Raw genomic sequence first — 26,346 nt, 5'->3', positions numbered from 1 at the left:
AATTGCCCTGACTCTCCATAGCACAGTCGGATTGTAATACCACAAAAACACTTGACTCTAATCAAAGGCCAACAGAACACTGGTTGTTCTCAGCCATCTGATTTTACACTAAGCTCTAAGGATCTTTTCTCAGTCAGATGTGGAATTTTATATGTTCTGCTGTGGACAAAGCACAGTGACATGGGCTATATTTTGACTCAGAAAAATATAATCTTTTGAATCTAATTTTTATTAAGCAAAATTGTAAGTGTGCACAGGCCAAGGTAGTAGTATCATGATCCCACATGTATCCATCACCCAGCTCCATCAATTATCAAGATCCTGCCATTCTTGAAAAGTAGTCTAAAAAAACCCTTTTAAATCATATCACAATGTATAAATTCGGAATTCCCCACTGCAAATCTCAAAATATTTCCTAAATAAAGAAGTGAATATGTATATTAACAAATAAACTTATACACATTACACATATATACATACTTTTAAGGGGAATAAATTGTTTCCTTCGTGGGAATGCATACAAAATGCCTGCTTATAGCTCAAAAATGTGTGCGTTTTTCACAATCTGTTTGGTGGCGGGCACTAATGGTCAGGAAAAATAAAATTTAGTCCTTACAGTCTGTCCTGCCTTTAAGTGAAATGTGTGCCATTTACTTGGGAGCTTTATAACAGAATTATATAAATAATTTAAAAGGAATTTAAATTTAAAAGGAATTTAAAAGGAAGAGACCAGTTATAAAGCACTAGTGGGAAGCTGCACAGATGTCCGTTTTTAATGTGTTACTATGCGGGTCCAATTTATCTCACTGCAAGTGATCTAGGACTTCATGAAATACCTCCAAATTATAGATCACCAACACCCTTTAAAGGCCTTACGTTATAAAAAGAAAAAGCATTCTTAAACCTGGCCATTAAGGCACACAGTGTGGTGTCCTGGACGCATTAAATCTGATAAATAAGATGGAAGGAGGGGGACGCTTGGGGACCTCCATGTAAGGCTATATAATACAAAGGCATGTGTGGACAGGAAGGAAATTTCTAAGAGCTTCTTGTGGAAAAGAGCATTACATAGTTCATCACACCAGAAGCCTGAAACTGTCATTATCATGAATATGAAAAAGTATTCTTTTTGCTTTCCTAGAGATGCAGTTTTCAGTAGACCCACTAATTATCACATATTAAGTGATTGTTTTGTGCCAAGTACTCTATTAGATCCATATATAATATGAAGATAATCTCACTTAATTTATATAATCTTTTACAATAAGTATTGCTAATGTATTTAAGAGATGAGGAAGCTGAGATATGGGTACAAGTAACTTGAGATACAAAGTGGCTGATCCAGGATCTGCACTTGGTTCTTTCTGATTCCAAAGTTTTTTCTCTCATAAACAACAGGTGTCAGTGTCATTGATATAATCCTTTTGAGGACAATCTAGCAATATATATCTCCTTGCTGAAGCCATTGCTTTCTAGAAATTTAACCTGTGGGAATAATTGACAAGGTTCCAAAGCAGTATATACAAAGAGATTCATTGCAGTGTTGTTTACAATATAAAAAATTGGGAACCAGCACAGTGTCCACTGAGACTGAAAAAATTAATTTTGATAAATCCACATACTGGAATAGTATATACCTGTTTCAAAGATTCAAAGTAAGTTTATATATTGATATATAACCGGTATTTACTTTGAGGTGAAAAAAGCAAATTATAGAAGATTATTATAATAGAATTATGCATGTGTGTATGTGTGTGTGTGTAGGTATTAGAAAGATACACAACAAACTTATCCGTGGTTTCAGTGTCTTTGAATTATTTAAAATTTTGAATAACTATATTATCAGATAAAAAGGATAAAATGTTTCCATTTGAAACACTAAGTCCCTGCTTTTTTTCCTCTCAAACGTCAAACTCCTGGGGCAATCCTGCCAAGATTTTAACAGTGGCATCAAGGGATATTTTGTGGGAAAGGAAGGGGTTAGCTTTATTCAGATGTTACCTAATTTTCAAAACCTTCCCTGCCCACTGGAGTCAGAGTGGATGCTCCCTCTCTGGGCTCCCAGGACATGCTGAATACATTCCTCATTATAACAGTTAGTTATCTCACTGCTGTAAGCATTTGGGTTGTAACATGTACCTCTGTCACCCTCAGTTTACTCTGAGACCCTCAAAAGCAGGAGCCACATTTCTTTTACCTGGCACATGACATATATTTAACACATGTTTGATGAATGAATAAGGGAGGGAGGGGGCAGAGGGAGGGAGGGAGGAGAGGAAGGGAAGGAAGGGAGGATGGAAGGAAGAGAGGATGGAAGGAAGGAAGGGAGGATGGATGGAAGGAAGGAAAAGAGGATGGAAGGAAGGAAGAGGGGGAGGATGGAAGGAAGGGAGGACAGAAGGGAGGGAGGAAGGAAGGGAGGGAGGATGGAAGGAAGGAAGGGAGGAAGGAAGAAAGGAAGGAAGGAAGGAAGGGAGGAAGGAAGGGAAGGTGATGTTTAACTTCAAAAACCTGGTGATGTGTTCAAAGCCCACACCACTGAACCACAGTAGTCCATTACGAATTAATTAATCAAAGCCTGAGATGAAGGTGCTGCTGTTGAGAGAAAGCCCTGGGTCATGAAAAGAACATGGGCTTTGGGGTTAGACAATGAATGTAAATCCTGTATTTTCCATTTAGAAATTTTGTGAGAAAGTCTCTTCAACTCTGAGTCTTAGACTCGCCACCCGTGAAACCACTTTGGATCTTGGGCAAGGAAGTTGAAGTATTTTGTGACATCTTGTTTTCATGTAATCAAAGACGTTTTCTGATTTACAAAAAAATAAGCAAATAAGTAAAAAGTGAAGATATTAGGGACTCGGATACATTGTTAGTGAATATAGAATCTGGAACAACCTTTCTTGGGGAGGGAGGGAGGCACATTGACAGTATCTATCAATGTGTCAAGTATGCATTACCCTTTGATTCAACAATTGTTCATCTAAGAGTTTACCCTATAAAAACACCTGCAAAAATGTACAGTTCTACATGAACAGTGTAAAACACTGTTTTCAGGAGTGAAAAATCAGCAACAACTCAAATCAATAGGGAAATGACTAAATAAATTATGATATATCCCTCCAGTGGTGTATATCGCAGTCATTAAAATGAAATTGATCTATGTATAGTTCCATGATAAAAATGTGCCACATGTATGAATAAGTGAAAAAGCAAATTGCAGGGCAATATGAGCCCAATTCTGTAAAAAACAGTAATAGAAATTTTTTATATGCATAGGAAAAACCTAAGAAAACATATTCAAAATTATTCTATATTAGGGTAATATGAGGGGACTTTCACTTTCTACTATATGCAATGCCTTATCACCTAGATATTATAAATGAATGTGCATTACTTTGATAATTAAAACACAAATATGTTATATTTTAAAATGTAAGTTACTAATGGGAAGGAAGGTAAAATATGGGACAAAACTTGACTTTGTTAAGGTCTTAATCTATCCTTTTTGATGATTCTACCCCAATGCACTTTGACCATTAGCCAGAGAATTGACTGTCCCTATAAATATGTTAGCTAACCTGACAGGCCTGACTGATGGTAAATGGGACAGAGAATATCTAGAATGATCTTTTTTTTCTTTTTTTCAAAATGAACAAAAGCCTAATATACAACCTGGCTGTGAAATATGTAATTGGAAAAATATCGCCCCTTGGTTACAGAAGTGACATCCAATGGGCGATAATGCCTCTAGATTGAACATTTTGTTACAGTTGTCCACAGAAACTTAAAGAGGTTATTTCCTTGCTCTGTGGGGCATTCATTTTCTACTATAAACATCCCACAGTGTAATGTGTATACCTTACATATAGAAGATTAATAATATTTCTCTAGCACTTTTCGCCTGAACTTCTCGATACAAGCAGTGTTCATGGAAATGATTTGATCTAAATCAGTTTTGAACACCAGCACTCAAGCACTCCTAGCTGTTACTCCCTCTTACTTCCACTACTGGTGCATATTCTTCCTCTTTTAAAGAAAAAAAAAAATCACGCCTATTCACTTAAAATCAAAAAACGCAAATAAAATTTTTTCCCACGTACAATTTGGTAAAGATTTAAGAAATGGACAAAATCCAGGGTTGATGAGTACACACTCAGGCACTGTTTTGGGGGTGTACATTAGTACACTTTTTCCAGGAGCTAGTTTGGCCATGTGTATCAAAATGAGAAATATGAACCCCTTTGACCCAGACAGCTCACACAGAAGTGAAAAGATGTATGCTTAGTGAAAAATGAGATATAACCCGTTCTATCATTAGTAAAGAATGGAATATTCAGACAATATGACATTAGTTCTGAGATACTTAACAGATTAAGGTATACTATAGTAGACGAAGTAGTGACCCCCCAAAATTCATGTCTACATGAAACCTCAGAATGTGACCTTATTTGGAGATAGGGTATTTGCAGATGTAATTAAAAGTCTCAAGATAAAATCATCCTGGGTTTAGGATGAGCTGTAAATCCAGTGACTGGTGTCCTTATAGGAAAAGAGAGGACACTGAAAGATACACAGGTACACACACAAGGAAGATGGCCATGTGGCAACAGAGGCAGAGATTGTAGTGATGTAGCTACAAGCCAAAAAATGCCAAGGATTGCCAGCAATCATGAGAAGCTAGAAGAGAGGCATGGAACAGGTTCTCCCTCAAAGTCTCCAGAAGGAACTAGCCTTGTCATACCTTGATTTCAGACGTCTGGTCTCCTGAATATGAGAAAATACATTTCTGTTATTTTAAGCCGCTCTGTTTCTGGTAATTTGTTATGGCAACCCTAGGAAACTAACACAAATATGATATCTTGGATTGACTTTAAAATGATCTAGTGATGAGAGGGTTAGGGGAGACTCAGAGGGAGGTATAGATAAGACAAAATTAGATAACGGGTACATGGGGGTTATACCATATTCTGCATGCTTTTGTGTATATTTGAAACTTTCCAGAATGAAAATTTTAAAAGAAATACTATGTAGATTTAAATGTATTGACATGGAAAGATATCTGTGAACATATTGTTGGATAGAATAAAATAGGTCACCAAACTTGTTGGTATCTTATGATTTATCCAAAAGATAGATTCCTGGAAGGATGTTCACCAAAATGTTATGCTTAGTCATTTCTAGGTAGTATGACTTGAGTTGATTCCTTCTCCACCTTTTTTGTATTTTTGGAATTTTTTACAGCAAGCATGATTGACTTTTTTTAATTAAGCTATTTTCAACAACAATAGTAATAATAATAATATCCCCCTCAAATTACACCATAACAAAATTTCCTTCTTTACCCTCAATATGCCTGAGATAAATCTGACACTTCCATTCCCATTTGAAAGAAAATGGAGGATCAGGGAGATAAACTCTAACATCACTAAGGATTTTGGAGCAGAATTTTAAAATTAAGCGCAGGGTTTGTCAAACCTGAAGGTGTTGTCATTGTCAGCTGTTGCCGTAGAAATTTCTTTCTCACTACCAGCAAGAGACTTTAAGAAGTTTGATCCTCACTCAGATATCACCAGAGATTGACCTGGGGGGATAGGACAGGAACACCTTGAGACCAGAGTTTTCTCCCCATGTATCAAGAGGGTCATCCTTTAGTACAGTGACATTCAAGTTATGCTACAGGAAGGAGTGAGATTCAGGAGGAGATTCTCATCCTCCTAACCTCTCCCTACTCCAGCCAGCCAAACGTTTGGAGTGCAGGGGAAACATCCAAAGAGGGTTTAAAATCCAACGAGTGAAAGAAATAACTCTAACATAGGGAGCAAATGCATGACACACTTGTTCCGCACTCCCAGGTCTATGACAGTCATCCCTAATCAATGGCATTCTTTCAGACTGGAGATTGGATAACAATCCCCCTACAAAATTAGTTCACAGGATGAAACTTATTTGCCATCCTAGATCCTATTCTGAAACGAATTGTGACCAAAGACCAAAGGAAGAGTTTGTTGGCAAAATAGCAAAGTAAAAGTGAACAAAATCTTAGAAAAAGAATGATAATAGTTATACATTTTATTTAGCATCTACTAAGCACCTACTCAATACATGCCAGCTCTGGTGACATAAAGGAAACTAAGACAGGACATTCTCTGTCCTTGAGGATGTTACAGGAAGAGACAGCAAATTGCTGTAGAGATTAGGAAGGTAGACTTTAGAAAGACCAAAAAACAAGATACACAAGATTCTGCTGAGGGCTCCTTCTCCTTGACTAGAACTACATTTATCCAAAGGTAGACTTAGAGGTTAGATTTCCCAGAGCTACAACCCAGGGGCTACTCCAGTCAACATATATGCTTTATTCTTTGCTAAAACCAGAAAACACAAGAAATGCAGGGAATCCTTCATTACAAGAAAAAAATTATAAGTATTACATGGTGATGGATGTTAACTAGACTAATTGTGTGATCATTTTGCAACATATACAAATATCAAATCATTATTTTATACACCTAAAACTAATATAATGTCATGTATAAATTACATCTAAGTAAAAAAAAAAAACTTGCCCTTGAAAATAAAAAATTTAAAAAGAAATTCACGGAATCCAAAGGTGCTGACTCTCTACTGATTATAGAAATACTCAGTACTATCATTTGTTGAGCAAGTGTCAAGCACTTTTTGTTTATAGTCTCCACTCCTCACAACAACTTGGCAAGGCAGATATTATTATTCTCATTTTACTTATGAGGAAAATAAAGTTCTGAGAGGTGAAGTACCATGAACAGGAAACAGCCTTTAAGGGTTTGGAAATGAGATTTAAACTTAGGTCTTTCTGAGTCCATTTGCTTAACACCACGCCACACCACATCTGAAGAGGGGAAAAGTATGTATGAGCTTATGTGAACAGGTACACTCACATCTATCTATCTATCTATCTATCTATCTGGTCTATACGGTCCTATGTATGGGTGTTGCAGAAACCAACACCCATACAGTTGCTAAGGAGAACACCTGCACTTCTAAGAATTACCAGAACTAAACAGCAATGGATGCCATTAACACAGACTGCAGCCGTATAAATTGAAAAAAAGTGGCTTCTGATCATAAGAAATGCCCTCTAAAGCATTTGATTCCATGGACTCAAATCAGGAAATTTCCTACTGTACACCTTCACCAGGGCTTATAGAGCAACCAGGAACCTAATCCTACTATTTGAAGTTGTCAGACCCTACAGAAAGCGAGAAAGCAGTGTAGGAAATCACGTCAACAGAACAGCAGCAGGAATATTTCCACCGCCTTGGTCTTGATTTTGCCACTGCTTTCTTCTAAGCTATTGTGGGGCTGAGGGACTGGAAATCAAACCTGGAAAGACAGAAAGGAAACAAAGGGAATGAAACAGTTCTGGCAGACTTTGAAGGATGGTGAGATGAAGGGCAAAAGGCTCATTTCATTAGTCCAGAGGTCTCTAAAAAAAAAAAAAAAAACTCAGGAAACTAGACCAGTTTGATTCAAAGGTACTGAAAAATGATAAAAACATTTAAAATCTATTCATCTGTCGATGGGCATTTAGGTTGCTTCCATGACCTGGCTATTGTAAATAGTGCTGCAATGAACATTGGGGTGCATGTGTCTTTTTGAATTATGGTTTTCTGAGGGTATATGCCCAGTAGTGGGATTGCTGGGTCATATGGTAGTTCTATTTTTAGTTTTTTAAGGACACATGTACCCCAATGTTCATTACAGCACTATTTACAATAGCCAGGACATGGAAATAACCTAAATGTCCAACGATAGATGAATGGATAAAAAAGATGTGGTACATATATACAATGGAATATCACTCAGCCATAAAAAGGAACGAAATTGAGTTATTTGTAGCGACATGGATGGACCTAGAGACTGTCATACAGGGTGAAGTAAGTCAAAAGGAGAAAAACAAATATCGTATATTAACACATATATGTGGAATCTAGAAAAATGGTACAGATGAACCGGTTTGCAAGGCAGAAATAGACACAGGTGTAGAGAACAAACGTATGCACACCAAGCAGGGAAAGTGGGGGGGGGGATGGTGGTGGTGGGATGAATTGGGAGATTAGGATTGACATATATACAATAATACATATAAAATAGATAACTAATAAGAACGTGCTGTATAAAAAATTAAATTACATTTTTAAAAAATTTTAAATATCTGCATCAAATAAGAGCTTTCTTCACATAATAAATGCCTCTGATTAATCACCCAAAATTAAAGCACACAGTTCTTGTATTTAGTTTTTTATATTGCCAACATGTTCCAGTGTTCAAGTCAAAGCCGAAGATTAAACGTCCTTATATTTTTGTTGTGATTTTACTGCCAAATGCAAATATCTAAGTGCAAGTAAGTCATTACTCTCCCGCTGTTGTGGTCTGATTAATTCTCACAATATTAGCCAGCAATTCATTTTATCCCTTGGCGTCACAAGTCCAGTTGAAGGAGATAAGTGGCTGATAAAAGATCTCTGAGAACAGTTATAAATGATTCACTTTAAAAGAATAATAAAGCAGCCACCGGATAAGCACTGCTGAGTAAACCTTACATACATCGCACAAAACTAATTTAGTTTAAAAAACTTCAGCAAATTATAGTCAATAATCTTCACTGTCACCCTGCTGCTCACAAAACTTTTGAGAAGAAACTTAATGCTGAAATGCAAATATTTAATTAGATTTTAATGGTGAGGTTTATTTTTCCTAAATCTGGTCATCTGTCTCAATTATGTTCTCCATTTTTTACAGTTAACCAGGAACTGTCATCCCCATGGGCTTTGGGGAATGTTTTCTCTTTCCTAATTCCTGTTTAGCACTTGCTTTCTCAAAAGTGTAGTTATTGTGGAAAAGGGTTTGGTTTGTTCTCTTCTCTTTTGGAAAAGAGAAACATTGAGGAAAAAAGAAAACCAACACATGTTCTGAGCAATGCTTTTAAAGCTAATTGTCCTTCTGTCCTAATAACAGAGACTCTTCAGTAGCCAAACAATTAATTGTCTTTTCCTACCTCACTGCACAGGGCAATTAACATGCGTTTTTATTTAAGGTCCAATTAAAGCAGCTTTGTGTATACTGGGAAAATTTTAAAGCTATATGTCTTCCAAACGTATTCTGTACTTTAGATTTTACATTAATTTGAAGAAATTAGTGAGATGTGGCTGTTCATGCCCCTTTCAACAAAACCAATATTAAAATCGGCCATAAAACTCTTCAGAACTCTTACAGGGGTGAAATATTGCAACCGCCTTCCTGAATTTCTCTTCTCTGTTCTGATCATCAAGCTATGTACCCTGCTTCAGACTTGCCCTTCTACACTGATGCTGAGACTGGAACTCTGAACCACCCTTCTGTCCTTTGCCAGATGCTGTTAGACTTCGCCGACAGGGGGCACTAGGGAGACTGGCAGTCACGAGGGGAAAGAGGGGCCTTGCTCACGGTTTCAACTTCCAGTCCCTCTGAGTGTCATCCCAGTAGCGCTTCTTCACCAGCACCAGCAGTCGACTGCAGTTTTTACAACACGGGCAAAAGGAGCCTCATCTCACACTCTGAGACACCAGCGCCAGCAAACTGTGCACCTCCCCCAAAGGGGGGGTGGGGGCCGTTCCAGCCCCAGGGTCCGTCCTCCAAGTGGCTCGGCTTGGTAACACCACCCTCTTTCCTTGGTTCCCTCAATGGCTGGTCACTGCTTCCTCAGCCGCTACCTCTGTGATGCCTTGATGTTCATTTATTGCATTTCCAATTCTTTAATACCTTTCATACAATTTTTAATAATGAATTCTGAAAATTAGTTGGTGTAGTTTCAGTCTCCTGATTGGACCCTGACTGATACACCTTGTTTACTTTCAAATCAGATAGACCTGGGTTGAAAATCCCAGCCTTACTACTCACCAGCTGTATGCCCTGGGCAAATTACTTAAAATGTCTGCGTTTTCCTTCCTCCTTTATATAAAATGGGTATAATATCCTAAAGTTGTCAGGATTCATGAGATAATCTATGACAAGTGACATAATATAATAAAGGCTTTAAAAAGTTGATTCCTTTCCCCTTCACCTTCTACAGGTTCAAGTTCTCCCATTTACAACAGATAGGAGTTAATGCTCTTTCCCTACTGAGAATAAATTCATTCTTTATGCTTCCTGACAACTTATATCGTGCCAACTGTACTTCTAAAATCACCCGTTGGGACTTCCCCGGTGGTCCAGTGGCTAAGACTCCACACTTCCAATGCAGCGGGCCCAGGTTCAATCCCTGGTCAGGGAACTAGCTCTCACATGCTACAACTAAAAAGATCCCACATGCCGCAATGAAGATCCCGTGTGCCACGACTAAGACCCGGCACAGCCAAATAAATAAATAAATATTTAATATAAATAAAATAAAATCACCCCTCGTTAGCTCTTTCATGATGCCTTAATTCCAGGCACAACCATCGCAATAATTCTGTCGATCCTGTCAATATCTTTTTATGTTAACCATACTCTTCCATTGTTTCCTGGCAGCCCATCTTCTCTTTGACTTATTTTGCTGATGTTCATGACATTTCTCTCTAAGACATTCCCGCATCTCTTATTCTCTCTCCATATGGTTTCTGGAGTGGTCCTTTTCCCCCCATCTCACCCTCCCATGCAACCTTACCTTCACAACTGACTCCCCACTTCCATTCCCTTGCTTCCTGGAAATTTCACATATTGGTAAAATAATTCCACATCAGGTCACACATGTCTTCTATTAACATGAAATTCCTCTTTGTCCATTCACTTTTCCTTTGTGAAACTTTTAGAGCATGGCTCATAACAGGCCCCTGATAAATATCCACTGAGTGAAAAAATTAATGAAATCTCCATTTATCCCAATCATCAATCGTTCCTGTTCCACCCTTTCCAAAATGCCTTGGCTTCTACCTTTTGAAAGCTATTTCCTCACTCTGAGCAAAAGGAAGAATGAACTTGGATCTTTCTGTTCTACTCTCTCCATTAAGATTATAATACAAAAACAAAACTTCAAAGACACAAAGGGATGTAAGGTATTCAAAGATCTAAAGCAATGTCCTTATGTCTAATCTGATTTCACTCAAAAAACACTCTACTTTCAATTTTTTTATGTATGATCTATTGTTTGATAAGGCACTTAAGCACAGTCTCTGCATGGACAAGCCGTATTAGGTTATTGGTATCCAATTATAGCTTCTGTAGCTGCGTGCATAATATTTGGTAAGTTGCACTCATTTTAGTAAAAACTTATTTATTTATTTATTTGTATCTACTTTATTATGAGCAAGGTTGTAAGGCAGGCAGACACTTACAAATGGACCTTCTTTCCATATGAATATTTTTTAATTGGTTTGTGTGACTGATCTCTTTCCCTTTGGTTAGGTCATACTGAACAAAAAGTTTCACAGTTTAATATTTATATACCAATATATTGCTATTAAAATGTTATGACATCTTTGGCTCCTAGAGTTTTGCCCTCAGTCCCTCTTCTTAAAATAGAATCCTCATATCATGGGTCTATCATTTGTTTTTTCCACAGAACTCTACTTTTAAACCTCCAGCAAGGAATTCCCCAGACACTGGAATTAGGTGTTGACCTTAATTGTTTCAAGACTTGAGTGAGACAATGGAAGCCATCCGTGTGATGTCCCTCCTTCACCACCATTTTACAGGAGATGGAACCAAGGCCCAAAGAGCAGGTGCAGGTTGGCCAGATTACAAAGAGGGGATGGAAAAACTGGGTGGAAGTTTGGATCCTCTGAATCTCAAACCAATATTCTTTGTCTTCATTCTTGTTACTTCTATGGAAACCCTAAACTTTTTTCAAATCTTGACTATCTGGAGGGAACCATTTCATTATTTTTAAATTTTCTTATTTTATTTTTAACATCTTTATTGGAGTATAATTGCTTTACAAGGCTGTGTTAGTTTCTGCTGTATAACAAAGTCAGTCAGCTATATGTACACATATACTGCCATATCCCCTCCCTCTTGCATCTCCCTCCCACGCTCCCTACCACCGCTCTAGGTGGTCACAAAGCACTGAGCTGATCTCCCTGTGCTATGTGGCTGCTTCCCACTAGCTATCTATTTCACATTTGGTAATGTATGTCCATACCACTCTCTCATTCCACTCTGATACATAATTTTTCTATTTTTCTTTCTACCTCATAATGTACACATAAAAATTTGAATGTGTCCATGACTCATTTTCAGCACCCCACTGCCCTACCACTGCTACCAGGCACTGCCTTCTTAACTCAGAGGCAACTCAAGGGAAAAGAAGAAAACTAAGATGTTAAAAACATTTGCAAGCCTGGAACTTCCGGTTTCAAGATGGTGGAGAGAATGTATTTCCCTTTACGAACAAAAAGAATAAATGTTCTTAAAATGAACATAGAATGGATACATATAGGATGCTTGAAAACAAGAGGAGAACTTTCAACAGACCACAAAAGGTGTAGGAAATCCCTGAAATATATAAAGCTTCTGGGAAGCTACAAATAAATTCTGAATACCTATTACAATACTCCATTAATTACCTCATGACTAAGCCACAGCACACTCCTTCTTTGTGTTATTTGACTTTTAGCTTGGAGCTGAAAGAGGAAAGGAAACAATATTTATGTATCATTTCATTTAATCCTCAAAATAACTCTATAATTTGGTGTTATTATCCCCACTTTGCAGGTGAGGAAGCTGAGTTCTAGAGAAGTAAAGTAACCACACTAAGGCCTCGTAGCTAATAAGTGATAGAGAAGGAACAGGAACGTGGGTATTTCTGGTTCTAAAGCCTGAGCAATTTCCACTACACCGACACCTCCCCACATGTTGGAAGGACAAGCACTTATTACACACTACCTAACATACGACAGGCATGGAACCAGATGCAAAACTATCACTGACACGGCACTGTGCAGGTAATTGTGTTTGCTAAGGATTCTCAAGGGAGAATGTAAGACAAAGGTGGCTAATCTCACTTACAGTAAGAAAACCTGAGGAATGCAGATACATCAGTTGCTTAGGGTCCTAGAAGTCACAAATGCCATTCAAGAATGGAAATCATCTCACCAGTTAATGGTCACCACCCAAAGTCTCTCTTTTAGTCCCGGCTTGGACCCAGCGGGCACATTTGTGAGAAGACCAGTCAGACAGTACAATGGCAGGCTATATATGGCTCGAGGACTGAAACAAGATCAAATCTGTGGTCTTGTTCTCATTAGCTCATTGTCGTAACATCCTGGGTGGTCTCAGACATCAGCTACATTTTATTCCCTTGAAAGCTTAAAATCATCACTGAGGTAACTATGCCAAGTCCCCCCGGAAAAGCAAACCAAGAGGTACAAATGCCAGTCACTCTCCCACCCATGGAAATCTTAGCAGCTTCCATAGAGGTTGGCTGTGTATGCATCATTGGCTTAAGAGTTCAGAGATCTCACAGTTGTGTCTTCAAGAGTTCCTGCTTAATTTCAATCAGCAGTGTTTTTTGTTTTTTGTTTTTGCGGTACGCAGGCCTCTCACTGTCGCGGCCCCTCCCGTCACAGAGCACAGGCTCCGGACGCGCAGGCCCAGCGGCCATGGCTCACGGATCCAGCCGCTCCGCGACATGAGGGATCCTCCCGGACCGGGGCACGAACCCATGTCCCCTGCAACGCCAGGCAGACTCCCAACCACTACACCACCAGGGAAGCCCTTTTTTTTTTTAAATTGATGTATAGTTGATTGAAAATTTTCTGTTAGTTTCAGGCATATAACAGTGATTCAATATTTTTATAGATTATACTCCATTTAGAGTTATTATAAAATATTGGCTATATTTCCAGTGCTGTGCTCACAGATACAAAGAACAACTAGTGGTGACCAGCAGGGAAAGGGGTGGGGGCAGAGACAAGATGGGGAAAGAGGATTAAGAAGTACAAACTACTAGATACAAAATAAATGACATAATCAGCAATTTTTGATCTCTATTGTGATTCATCCCATGAGCTTGACTTTCTACTGGAGCAACAGAATCTTATTTTAAGGTACTCTCCTCAGAGAAAGAGCTCAACAACATGGAAAAAAGAAGGGAGAAATGAACTAATGTTTATTAAGTGTCTACTATGCCCCAGACCCGTGTGGAGTACTTTAACTATGTTATCTCATCTAATCTGCACAAAAACTCTATAAGGTAAGGTGTCTGTTTTGACAGTTGGTGAAACTGAAGATTCCACCATCAGTTTCACTTAAGTGTGAGATAAAGAAACCTGCTGAAGGGCTTCCCTGGTGGCGCAGTGGTTGAGAGTCCGCCTGCCGATGCAGGGGACACGGGTTCGTGCCCCGGTCCGGGAAGATCCCACATGCCGTGAAGCGGCTGGGCCCGTGAGCCATGGCCACTGAGCCTGTGCGTCCGGAGCCTGTGCTCCGCAACAGGAGAGGCCACGACAGTGAGAGGCCCGCGTACCGCAAAAAAAGAAACCTGCTCAAGTTCACAAGGCTAGAAAGATTGTGAACCTAAGATTGAAACCTGTGTCTACTTGACAACAAAATCCATGTTCTTCTAGTTAAATCACCTTCTATAAAATACAAAAACTGTGAGTTTCCTGTACAATAGCCTATCTTATATATCCTTATTCTTTTGCTAACTTCTGCCTAGAAATAATTTGATATAAAGTATCATTTTGCCTTTTTTGGGAACTGCTGTCTAAATATAGAAAATATTGCACCATTACCTAGTAAATTGTTTTTTTACATACCATAGTTTATCATCTGCAGATGCTGTCAGGGCCTGATGTTTGAGTCATTATGCTTATGGGATTTAATTTTTAATGATGCAAAAATTATGCACAATACACCATCATTTCTCTCCCAAACCCAGAATCTGATAGCTAATAATTGCTCCTTACTTAGTGTGCTAACACTCCGTGATATTAATTAGAATGCAGCTGGAATCAGAAAAGTGACTTTCTGAAAATGGCCTTTATGAATTCTGTGCTCATTTTTTTCCAATAACTTCAAGATTAAAGTTGTTGATTACATGCATCAACAATTTTTTCCCTGACAGACTCTTCTACAAACAAAATATAAGGTCTGCAAAAGCTAGTTGATGACCTTCCCACATCACGAAAGTGCAAAGAACTCTGTAGTTGTATTAGTTAGAGTAATACTGGCTAGTTTCATTTTGTAAGAAAACTGTAAACTGAAATGTTTTTAATATTGAAGGATTGGTACAATAAAAAGGAATTAAAATGTATTTTAATATTGAAGAATATTTGCCCTGCAGCAAATTGCACTCTCATCTCCCACTTACAGGCTGCCCTTCTCTCCCATGTAACCATGAACAATAGTGACAGTAGTGCCACTCAAACCAGCAAGGGGGCCTGCCCTGGATCCCAAGCCAAAAGGCCCCGCTCCAGCATCTTCTCCAGCTACAACCCTTCCCATCGGGTGAGAACCCCACATCTACCACTCAGAGTATGGGGAGAGGGCTTGATGAAGCACACAGAAGAGCTCCCCAAAGCTTCTTCTGTAGCTACCTGTTCTATCGTGTTCCGTTCCAGGACCATGGTGCCCTGGTCTTGCCAGAATTGCTTCTGAGAAAAACAGCTATGGTAACCACATTGCCTCTGCGGCACTAAAGTCCAGGCGAACATAGAATTGAAACTACAGCTCTGAAATCATGTTTCTGAGGTTCATTTCCAAGGGTGCATTTTTGAGTAATTTTAAGAGGCAGCTTGAGGGGGCAAAGGCCATGAATCTTCAAATCAGATTTAGAGTTGAAATTTGGCTTTGAGTCATTAGACCCTTCCACATGTACACCAACCTTTCTGAACCCCAGATTCTTCACCTGTAAAATAACACAACCTGGTTCATCAGGCTATAATACAGGTCAGATGAGAAAATGGGTAACATACGTACTGGAATCTTTGGCACACAGCAAGTACACAATTAATGTTGGTTCTCACTTTTTCCTCTTTTTCTCTTCTGAGGCTGAGTCTTTCACTCTTACTTGGATTCTCTCCCCATCTCTGGCAAACAAATTGACTAATTCTTCAACATGCAACTAATACCTCGTGCCTGAATATTTGTGTCCTTTAACGTCTTTTGGATTTCATCACTTTTTTTCTGACTCCCTCTCTGTGCTCCATATACACCCTCCCACAAAGACTGAGCAAAGCAAGGGAGTAAGAATAAAGAATGGGAAGAAGGGTGTCTCATCCTTTATCACCACCATGCTCAAATTACCATCAAGAGCTCTTGATGACCCTACAGATCAACGCTAGGGTTCTCCATCTCCAAATTTGGTACTTGCTTGCAAATTCGCATATGACAGGAGCTCTATAAAGTTTATTCTTCCTATAACCGAGATAATTTGCATAACAATTCCAGCTATCAGGAGACGCTGGACTCTGCAACATGCACCATTTGCAGATCCCTACAATGGAGAATCACTTTTGCAACTGATGGGAGAAGGTGGGGGAGTTGGTCATTTACCAGAATGACTTTTTCATGATAAGCAGCCAGCAACTGTGATTCTTTCCAAAGGCAGGGAACAGGTTCAAAGTCTTACATTATTGGACTTTAATTAGGAGTCAAGTTTGCATACATTTTAAATGTTAATCAATGTTCAGTGAGCCAGTGAACTCAGATAGGTCACCCACAACCTACTCTCTCCAGAAAGAACATATACTCTTTTCCTTTTTGTTGAGATGTAAAGTACCATGGTGCAAGAGCAAAAGATCCTATTTCTCCAAAGAAAATGGCAAAGGACAAGTAGAGTTCAGGATGATGACTCAGAATCTTGGGATCTGCGAATCTCACTACTCAGCTGAATTCTTAAAACATTCCTCCCTACTCCCATAAATGTGGAACAACATATATTGCCTATAAATTTCATTCATTTTGAAGACTCTTTGGGAAGCGCTAAACATAACCTGAGGCACAGAGGTAAATGCAGAAGCAGAGTTTAATATTTCTGGCCTAAAATTAGTCTGAACTGGATTTGAGCAGGTCCTCCATATACGGAACTCTAAACCTACTTCCTGGCAAAATGAGAAAACAAAAGACTAATACAACAATTATATTTCCTTGGATAAAATTGCTCATTATTATACAATTATGTTTGTCTTATTTTTCTGGTATTAAAATGTCCTTTCTTTTATAAAATTAGTTCTTAGATAGTCATGTGTGTTTGTTTTTATTTATTTATTTATTTTTTTGCGGTATGCGGGCCTCTCACTGTTGTGGCCTCTCCCATTGCGGAGCACAGGCTCTGGACACGCAGGCTCAGCGGCCATGGCTCACGGGTCCAGCCGCTCTGCGGCATGTGGGATCCTCCCGGACCGGGGCACGAACCCGTGTCCCCTGCATCGGCAAGCGGACTCCCAACCACTGCGCCACCAGGGAAGCCCTGTTTGTTTTTAAATAAGTCCTTGCTTGGTAACATTTAAAAGTTGATGGGTCTCCTAAGTTTAGAAAAACACAAATCCCTGGCAGATGGATGAAATTCACAAATCTGGGGAATGCTGAGGCAAGAAACCATACTGTACAGGTCTGCAAAAGACCAACACCCTGGCTTTGACTCTGTTGTTTTGTCATCTCTCTTTTCTGTCCAAGACAATGTTTAAAAGTCAATATTTCTCCACTTCCTGTCTCTCCTTTTAATGAGAAAGGACAAACACTTGAAAACAAAAATGTACGCAAGGTGCTTGAGACAGAAATTATTTCCTCAAAGTGCTTTAATCATGCTGTTGAAAACCACATCCTCCCATAGCCTAATCACATAAATCACAGTAAAAGGTTAAAGATGAAGTTCAGCTGTGCCAAATTGCCTGCAATGGTTTCTCAGAAATGGATTACTTTCTGAGTAAGGTGAAGTCATTCTGCTACCCACTGGTATGCTTAGGTGGTCTCTGGCTTGCAACTTCACATCCAGATCATGAGCACGGATGTCTGGTTTGAAGGACTGCTTGTTTAATTTCTTATCAACATTTGACTCAAACCTAGACATTGGGCAGAACTTCCATGAAGTTCAGGACTTCCACACCGCCAGCACCAGGGGGCAGCAGCCAGGCTTCATAAGAGGATAATGATAGTAATACAATCTAAATGCATTACCTGTACCTTGATAAACTCTTAAATACCATCTAAAGCATTTATTCCATTATTATTCAGGGTTCCCAGACACTAAGCATTGTGAACAGAATAATTCCTCAGAAATGTGATTTAGTTATTGAATAAATGTAGGAAGTTATGGAGTATATTGCAATGATTCTTAAATAACTTCAGAAGGATGGTAAAATAGAAAGGGTCTTGGACTTGGGAATCAGGTGACCAAGGGCCTATTTTTCCTTTGGTGTAAGCTTAGAGTTACCTAATTCTCCTAAGCCTCAGTTTCTTCATCAATGAAATATGTGTTTGGTCTGAAAAGACGCTTTTATTTCTGTTCATTAAGCATTTATTTTGTTCTAAGTACTATGCATGGTGCATCACAAATAGTATCTCATTTAATCCCCTATAATAACTCTATGAGATGAGTACTGTTATTAGCCCCACTCTTGTCCAAGGTCCCTTACGTGATCTCACTCCATTCTTCCCCAAACAAAATACACTGAAGCTGCTTTGGGTAAACACAACTGCTATTTCCCCAAAGCTCATCTACAGCTTCTGTGTGTTGAACAGTTTTGTTTTTCTGGTTTTACTTCCATTTTTGTGTTCCTCTTTGGTTAACTGATTGGTTTCCCTTTCAGTGGCATTGCAATTTGCATCTCAGCTCCTTACAATCATAAGAGTAAATTAGCTAACACTTATTAAGCACCAATCAAATGGCATATGCTTTCCAAATATTTTCTCTTATCCTAACAACGACCCATTGCCCCATTTTACAAGTCAAGATATAGTCTCAGAGATGTTTAACAGGCTGCCCAAGACCACACAGCAAGGCGTTCTCTCTCTCCTTTTTTTTTTTTGAAGTATACTTGACTTAAAATGATTCAAGTGTACAGCAAAGTGATTCACTTATACATATATATAGTTTTTCAGATTCTTTTCTATTATAGGTTATTACAAGATATTAAATATAGTTCCCTGTGCTATACAGTAGGTCCTTGTTGTTTATTTATTTTATACATAGTAGTGTGTATCTGTTAATCACAAATTCCTAATTTATCCCTCCCCTTCTCTGTCTCCTTTGCTAACCATAAGTTTGTATTCTATGTCTGTGTAACTCTCTCTCTCGACTAGTCTATCTTTTATTCCCCACTAAGCCCTATAACCTATGACGCAGCTCTTTCAGAAAGCATGTTGACGTCTACATACTTTCCTTCTATACAAGGATCACTCATTTCAGGGAAGGAAACTGTAAATTAGTTTGTACAAATATTCAAATCAAAGCTGTTTGGATTTGATAAGAAAGCTCATGTTTAGAAAAGAAAGAAGGCTAGTGTTTTCACACTCTGTTCCTTAGATTGTATATGACCAATGATCTGCTGTTTAGCAAAAGGAAGACAACAGAGCAGTTGCTACTCTGTGAAGAGCAAAACTAAGTTATCAAAATTTGTTTTTAAAATCTTCCCATTTAATATGAATTGAAAAATGAGAATTATGTTGACAAAAACTTTCAGTTAATGACTGATGCATCATACTCCTGTGATTTTAAACAATGATTTCTTTGTGGCTTTGAGCAAAGAGCTTCTTCATCTATGCTACACTTCAAATGGTACCCCAAATTCCAGCTAATTTATTACATTTTTATTACAAATCAGGACACGGAGTGAAAACTATATAAATCAATCCATCTATTTGTCTAAGATTAGTTGTAGAAATTCAAATCTGAGTATGTTTCACATAGCTTAGATTTCACGCCTATACCTGACCCTACTACCAGAGTTTCCTTATTTATTTTGCATCATTATTCCTTATATATCCCACAGTCTCCTCTGTGACCAAGTATCCACCAATTCTTCAGGCTCTGGGTAACCTTTCCACATCAGAATCTTGTTTTCCTAAGGCATGTTTCATCGTCTCCATTTTGGAGAGAAAGCACAAAAAGTAGAGTTTCTTTAATTTCCTCCAAACTCTCTCACTCAACAGGCAATGAAGATTCAAACCGTAGGATTCAGCAATCCTACTACTGGGTATATATCCAAAGGAAATGAAAGAGATACCTGCACTCCCACGTTCATTGCAGTATTATTCACAACAGCCAAGTTACAGAAACAACCTAAGTATCCATCAGTGGATGAAAGGATAAAAAAGATGTGGTATATGTATGCAATGGAGTATTATTCAGCCATGAGAAAGAAGGAAATCCTGTTGTTTGAGACAACATGGATGGAAATTGAGGACATTATGCTAAGTGAAATAAGCCAGACAAAGAAGGACAAATACTGCATGGTATCACTTATATGTGGAATCGAAATAAAAAGTCAAACGCATGGGAAACACAGTAGAAAAGTGGTTGCTGGGGGCTGGGGAGTGGGGGAAATAGGGAGAGGATGGTAAAAGTGTACAGACTTTCAGCTATAAGATGAATAAGCTCTGAGGAGCTAATGTATAACATGGTGACTCTAGTTAATAACACTGTATTGTATAATTGAAATTTGCTGAAAGTAAAACTTAAGTGTTCTCACATACACACAATAAAAGATAAGTATATGAGGTGATGGATGTGTTAATTAACTAGATGGGAAGAAATCTTTCACAATGTACATGTATATCATACCACATGATGTACACTTTAAATATCTTAAAATTTTATTTGTTAATTATACCCCAAGAAAGCTGAACAAACACCTGCTATATGTGAACTACCACATGAGGAATTATAAATGATGTTAAGATTTTAAAAAGATAGAATGTTGTACTCAAGGGGCTTAGAATCTACCAGCCAATCTGACTAGATGATCTAGTTTCTAACTGACTTACAATTCTCCTACAGAGAGGAAATTAATCACGTTATTCTAAAAAGGGATCCTTCATTTTACAAAAAGATTCACTGCACATTTCCTAATGTACAGTAGGACATTTAAAATATGAGTAGATGGGACTTCCATGGTGGTCCACCGGTTAAGAATCCACCTTCCAATATAGGAGATGCGAGTTCAATCCCTGGTCGGGGAACTAAGATTCCACATGCCACAGGGCAACTAAGCCCATGCGCCACAACTACTGGGTCTGCGTGCCATAACTAGAGAGCCCACTTGCCGCAACTACAGAGCCCACATGCTCTGCAACCCGTGTGCCACAACTACAGAGCCCATACACTCTGGAGCCCGTGTGCCACAACGAGAGACACTGCAACTACTGAGCCCGCGTGCTCTGAGCCCATGTGTGCACCACAGCTACAGAGAAGCCCGCACGCCACAACTAAGACCCAACACAGCCAAACAATAAATAAATATTTTTAAAAAATCAAATAAAATATGACTAGATGTCCATACAGCTTTTGGGAGAACATATTTGTGACTTTCACAACACTGGAAACAGATGAGTAGTGTGTTTCTGTTTTCCAACAGTAGGAGTTAATTTTTTATGGCATAAATTCTTAAATGTTATTGGTTTTTAGGCAAAAAGTGACCCTGAAAACAGGCAATTTATTTATTGTGACTTTTGCCAAATAGTATCAAGAATGATAGCTACTTTTCCTTTTCCCAAAGTCTCTCTCTTTGTAATATGCTTCTTCAATATGTGTTCAAATGTGCATTTGTTTTAGAGACTATCAATTTAATGTGACCATAACCATATAAGCTGTAAAAACTACAAAACTGTTATCATAATCAATATGATATCAAGAAACAAAAATGAGATCTAATTATACTTTACTGTAGTCATATATCCCCTTAATAACATCCATAGGAGGAGCTTCAAGGTAGCGGAAGAATAAGACGCAGAGATCACCTTCCTTCCCACAAATACATCAGAAATACATATACATGTGGAACAACTCCTACAGAACACCTACGGAACGCTGGCAGAAGACCTCAGACCTCCCAAAAGGCAAGAAACTCCCCACGTACCTGGGTAGGGCAAAAGAAAAAAGAAAAAACAGAGACAAAAGAATAGGGACAGGACCTGCACCAGTGGGAGGGAGCTGTGAAGGAGGAAACGTTTCCACACACTAGAGGCCCCTTCGCGGGCGCATACTGCGGGTGGCGGAGTCGGGGAGCTTCGGAGCTACGAGGAGAAGCTTCGGAGCCACGGAGGAGAGCACAGCAACAGGGTTGCGGAGGGCAAAGCGGAGAGATTCCCGCACAGAGGATCGGTGCCGACCAGCACTCACCAGACCGAGGCTTGACTGCTCACCTGCCGGGGCGGACGGGGCTGGGAGCTGAGGCTCGGCTTTGGTCGGAGCGCAGGGAGAGGACTGGGGTTGGCGGCGTGAACACAGCCTGAAAGGGGTTACTGCGCCACGGCTAGCCGGGAGGGAGTCCGGGGAAAAGTCTGGACCTGCCGAAGAGGCAAGAGGCTTTTTCTTACCTCTTTGTTTTCCGGTGCGCGAGGAGAGGGGATTAAGAGCGCTGCTTAAAGGAGCTCCAGAGACGGGCGCGAGCCGCGGCTAAAAGCGCGGACCCCAGAGACGGGCATGAGACGCTAAGGCTGCTGCTGCCGCCACCAAGAAGCCTGTGTGCGAGCACAGGTCACTCTCCACACCCCCCTTCCGGGGAGCCTGTGCAGCCCGCCACTGCCAGGGTCCCGGGATCCAGGGACAACTCACCCAGGAGAACGCACAGCGCGCCTCAGGCTGGTGCAACGTTACGCCGGCCTCTGCCGCCGCAGGCCCGCCTCGCACTGCCCCACCCCCCCGCCCCGGCCTGAGTGAGCCAGAGCCCCCGAATCAGCGGCTCCTTTAACCCCGTCCTGTCTGAGCGAAGAACAGATGCTCTCCGGCGACCTACACGCAGAGGCGGGGCCAAGTCCAAAGCTGAGCTCCTGGGAGCTGTGAGAACAAAGAAGAGAAAGGGAAATCTCTCCCAGCAGCCTCAGAAGCAGCGGATTAAAGCTCCATAATCAATTTGATGTACCCTGCATCTGTGGAATACCTGAATAGACAACGAATCATTCCAAATTAAGGAGGTGGATTTTGAGAACAAGATTTATGATTTTTTCCCCATTTCCTCTTTTTGTGAGTGTGTATGTGTATGCTTCTATGTGAGATTTTGTCTGTATACCTTTGCTTCCACCATTTGTCCTAGGGTTCTGTCTGTCCATTTTTTTTTTTTAAGTATAGTTTTTAGCGCTTATCATTGGTGGATTTGCTTTTTAGTTTGGTTGCTCTCTTCTTTATTTTGTTCTTTCTTTATTACGTTTTAAATTTTTTAAATTTTAAATAATTACTTTTTATTTCAATAATTTTATTTAATTTATTTTTTCTTTCTTCCTTTTTTTTCCCCTTTTCTTCTGAGCCGTGTGGCTGACAGAATCTTGGTGCTCCAGTGAGGTATCAGGCCTGTACCTCTGAGGTGGGAGAGCCGAGTTCAGGACATTGGTCCACCAGAGACCTCCCAGCTCCATGTAATATCAAACAGTGAAAATCTCCCAGCGATCTCCGTATCAGTGCCAAGACCCAGCTTCACTCAATGACCAGCAAGCTACAGCGCTGGACACCCTATACCAAACAACTAGCAAGACAGGAACACAACCCCACCCATTAGCAGAGAGGCTGCCCAAAATCATAATAAGGTCACAGACATCCCAAAACACACCACTGGACATGGTCCTGCCCACCAGAAAGACAAGATCCAGCCCCACCCACCAGAACACAGGCATCAGTCCCCTCCACCAGGAAGCCTACACAACCCACTGAACCAACATTAGCCACTGGGGACAGACACCAAAAACAACGGGAACTACGAACCTGCAGTCTGTGAAAAGGAGACCCCAAACACAGTAAGTTAAGCAAAATGAGAAGAAAAACACAGAAAACAGAAAAACACACAGCAGATGAAGGAGCAAGGTAAAAACCCACCAGACCTAACAAATGAAGAGGAAATAGGCAGTCTACCTGAAAAAGAATACAGAATAATGATAGTAAAGATGATCCAAAATCTTGGAAATAGAATAGAGAAAATACAAGAAATGTTTAAAAATGACCTAGAAGAACTAAAGGGCAAACAAACAATAATGAACAACACAATAAATGAAATTGGAATCAATAGAATAACTGAGGCAGAAGAACAGATAAGTGACCTGGAAGATAAAATAGTGGGAAAAACTCCTGCAGAGCAGAATAAAGAAAAAAGAATGAAAAGAATTGAGGACAGTCTCAGAGACCTCTGGGACAACATTAAATACACCAACATTCAAATCATACGGGTCCCAGAAGAAGAAGAGAAAAAGAAAAGGACTGAGAAAATATTTGAAGAGATTATAGTTGAAAATTTCCCTAATGTGGGAAAGGAAATACTTACTCAAGTCCAGGAAGCACAGAGAGTCCCATACAGGATAAATCCAAGGAGAAACACACCAAGACACATATTAATCAAACTGTCAAAAATTAAATACAAACTAAAAATACTGACAGCAGCAAGGGAAAAACAACAAATAACATACAAGAGAATCCCCACAAGGTTAACAGCTGATCTTTCACGGAAACTCTGGAAGCCAGAAGGGAGTGGCAGGACATATTTAAAGTGATGAAAGGGAAAAACCTACAACCAAGATTACTCTACCCAGCAAGGATCTCATTCAGATTTGATGGAGAAATTAAAACCTTTACAGACAAGCAAAAGCTAAGAGAATTCAGCACCATCAAACCAGCTGTACAACAAATGCTAAAGGAACTTCTCTAGGCAGGAAACACAAGAGAAGGAACGGACCTACAATAACAAACCCCAAACAATTAAGAAAATGGAAATAGGAACATACATATCGATAATTACCTTAAATGTAAATGGATTAAGTGCTCCAAACAAAAGACATAGACTGGCTGAATGGATACAAAAACAAGACCTGTATACATGTTGTCTACAAGAGACCCACTTCAGACCTAGGGACACATACACACTGAAAGTGAGGGGATGGAAAAAGATATTCCATGCAAATGGAAATCAAAAGAAAGCTGGAGTACCAATACTCATATTGGACAAAACAGACTTTAAAACAAAGACTATTACAAGAGACAAAGAAGGACACTATAGAACGATCAAGGGATCAATCCAAGAAGATATCAGAATTGGAAATATTTATACACCCAACATAGGAGCATCTCAGTACATAAGGCAAATGCTAACAGCCATAAAAGGGGAAGTCAACAGTAACACAATCATAGTAGGGGTCTTTAACACCCCACTTTCACCAAAGGACAGATCATCCAAAATGAAAATACATAAATAAACACAAGCTTTAAATGATACATTAAACAAGATGGACTTAATTGATATTTATAGGACCTTCCCTCCAAAAACAACGAGATACGCTTTCTTCACAAGTGCTCATGGAATATTCTCCAGGATACACAGTGAAGTAAGTCAGAAAGAGGAAAACAAATACTGTATGCTAACACATATATACGGAATCTAAAAAAAAAAAAAAAAAAGGTCATGAAGAACCTAGGGGCAGGATGGGAATAAAGACACAGACCTACTAGAGAATGGACTTGAGGATACGGGGAGGGGGAAGGGTAAGCTGGGCCAAAGTGAGAGAGTGCGTGTACATATATACACTACCAAATGTAAAACCAATAGCTAGTGCGAAGCAGCTGCATAGCACAGAGAGATCAGCTCGGTGCTTTGTGACCACCTAGATGGGTGGGATAGTGAGAGTGGGAGGGAGGGAGATGCAAGAGGGAAGAGATATGGGGATATATGTATATGTATAGCTGATTCACTTTGTTATAAAGCAGAAACTAACACACCATTGTAAAGCAATTATACTCCAATAAAGGTGTTAAAAAAAGAATTAATTAGTAAAAATTCCATGGGGATTTTATATTTAAAGAGAGTGTATTTAGCAATACTAAACTGAAAATACAATCAAATAAGAAATAATAAAAAATTCAATTTGTAACTAAAAGAAAATAATAACATTCATAAGTTACCAGTTACATAATTAAATGCCAGAGGTGTTATCAAAGATACATTTTAAGGTCTAATTAACTGATAATAAGTATGGTTCTATGCTAAGTCTACATGATAATTAGTGAGACATTAGAAGAGAAAGTCTGCTAATCTGAAAATTATGAAGCTATTTCTTACCTGTTGCAGCATGGTTGGAATTCTGCCTGCAAAGAAATGGCCTCAGGTTCTCAGGTTGGACTCAGAAAGAAAAGATGTGGTTTTACATGCTGCTGGAATAAAATATTATTCATTGCTCCTGTGCTCTTTTCTTTTTTAAATTTTTAATTGTAGTAAA

General features: G+C 39.3%; 1 protein-coding gene across 14 annotated transcripts in view; it reads right to left on the bottom strand.

Moving 5' to 3' along the window:
- The window catches only part of CAAP1 (caspase activity and apoptosis inhibitor 1), a 1,159,962-nt gene that overhangs the window by 998,799 nt on the left and 134,817 nt on the right, over positions 1-26,346 (bottom strand). For 13 of the 14 annotated variants that reach the window (XR_013829209.1, XR_013829210.1, XR_013829211.1 and 10 more), the window contains one exon: positions 5,476-5,581. The gene's annotated coding sequence lies outside the window, so the exon portion shown is untranslated. Of the gene's footprint in view, positions 1-2,497; positions 2,807-5,475; positions 5,582-26,346 lie in introns of those variants that run through there. The other variant, XR_013829222.1, reaches the window with a different exon arrangement.

The sequence above is a fragment of the Stenella coeruleoalba genome (genome assembly GCF_951394435.1).
Source record: "Stenella coeruleoalba genome assembly, chromosome: 7".
Classification (NCBI taxonomy): domain Eukaryota; kingdom Metazoa; phylum Chordata; class Mammalia; order Artiodactyla; family Delphinidae; genus Stenella; species Stenella coeruleoalba.
The sequence above is the reverse complement of the archived record's forward strand: the minus strand, read 5'-3'. Positions and strand labels throughout refer to the sequence as shown.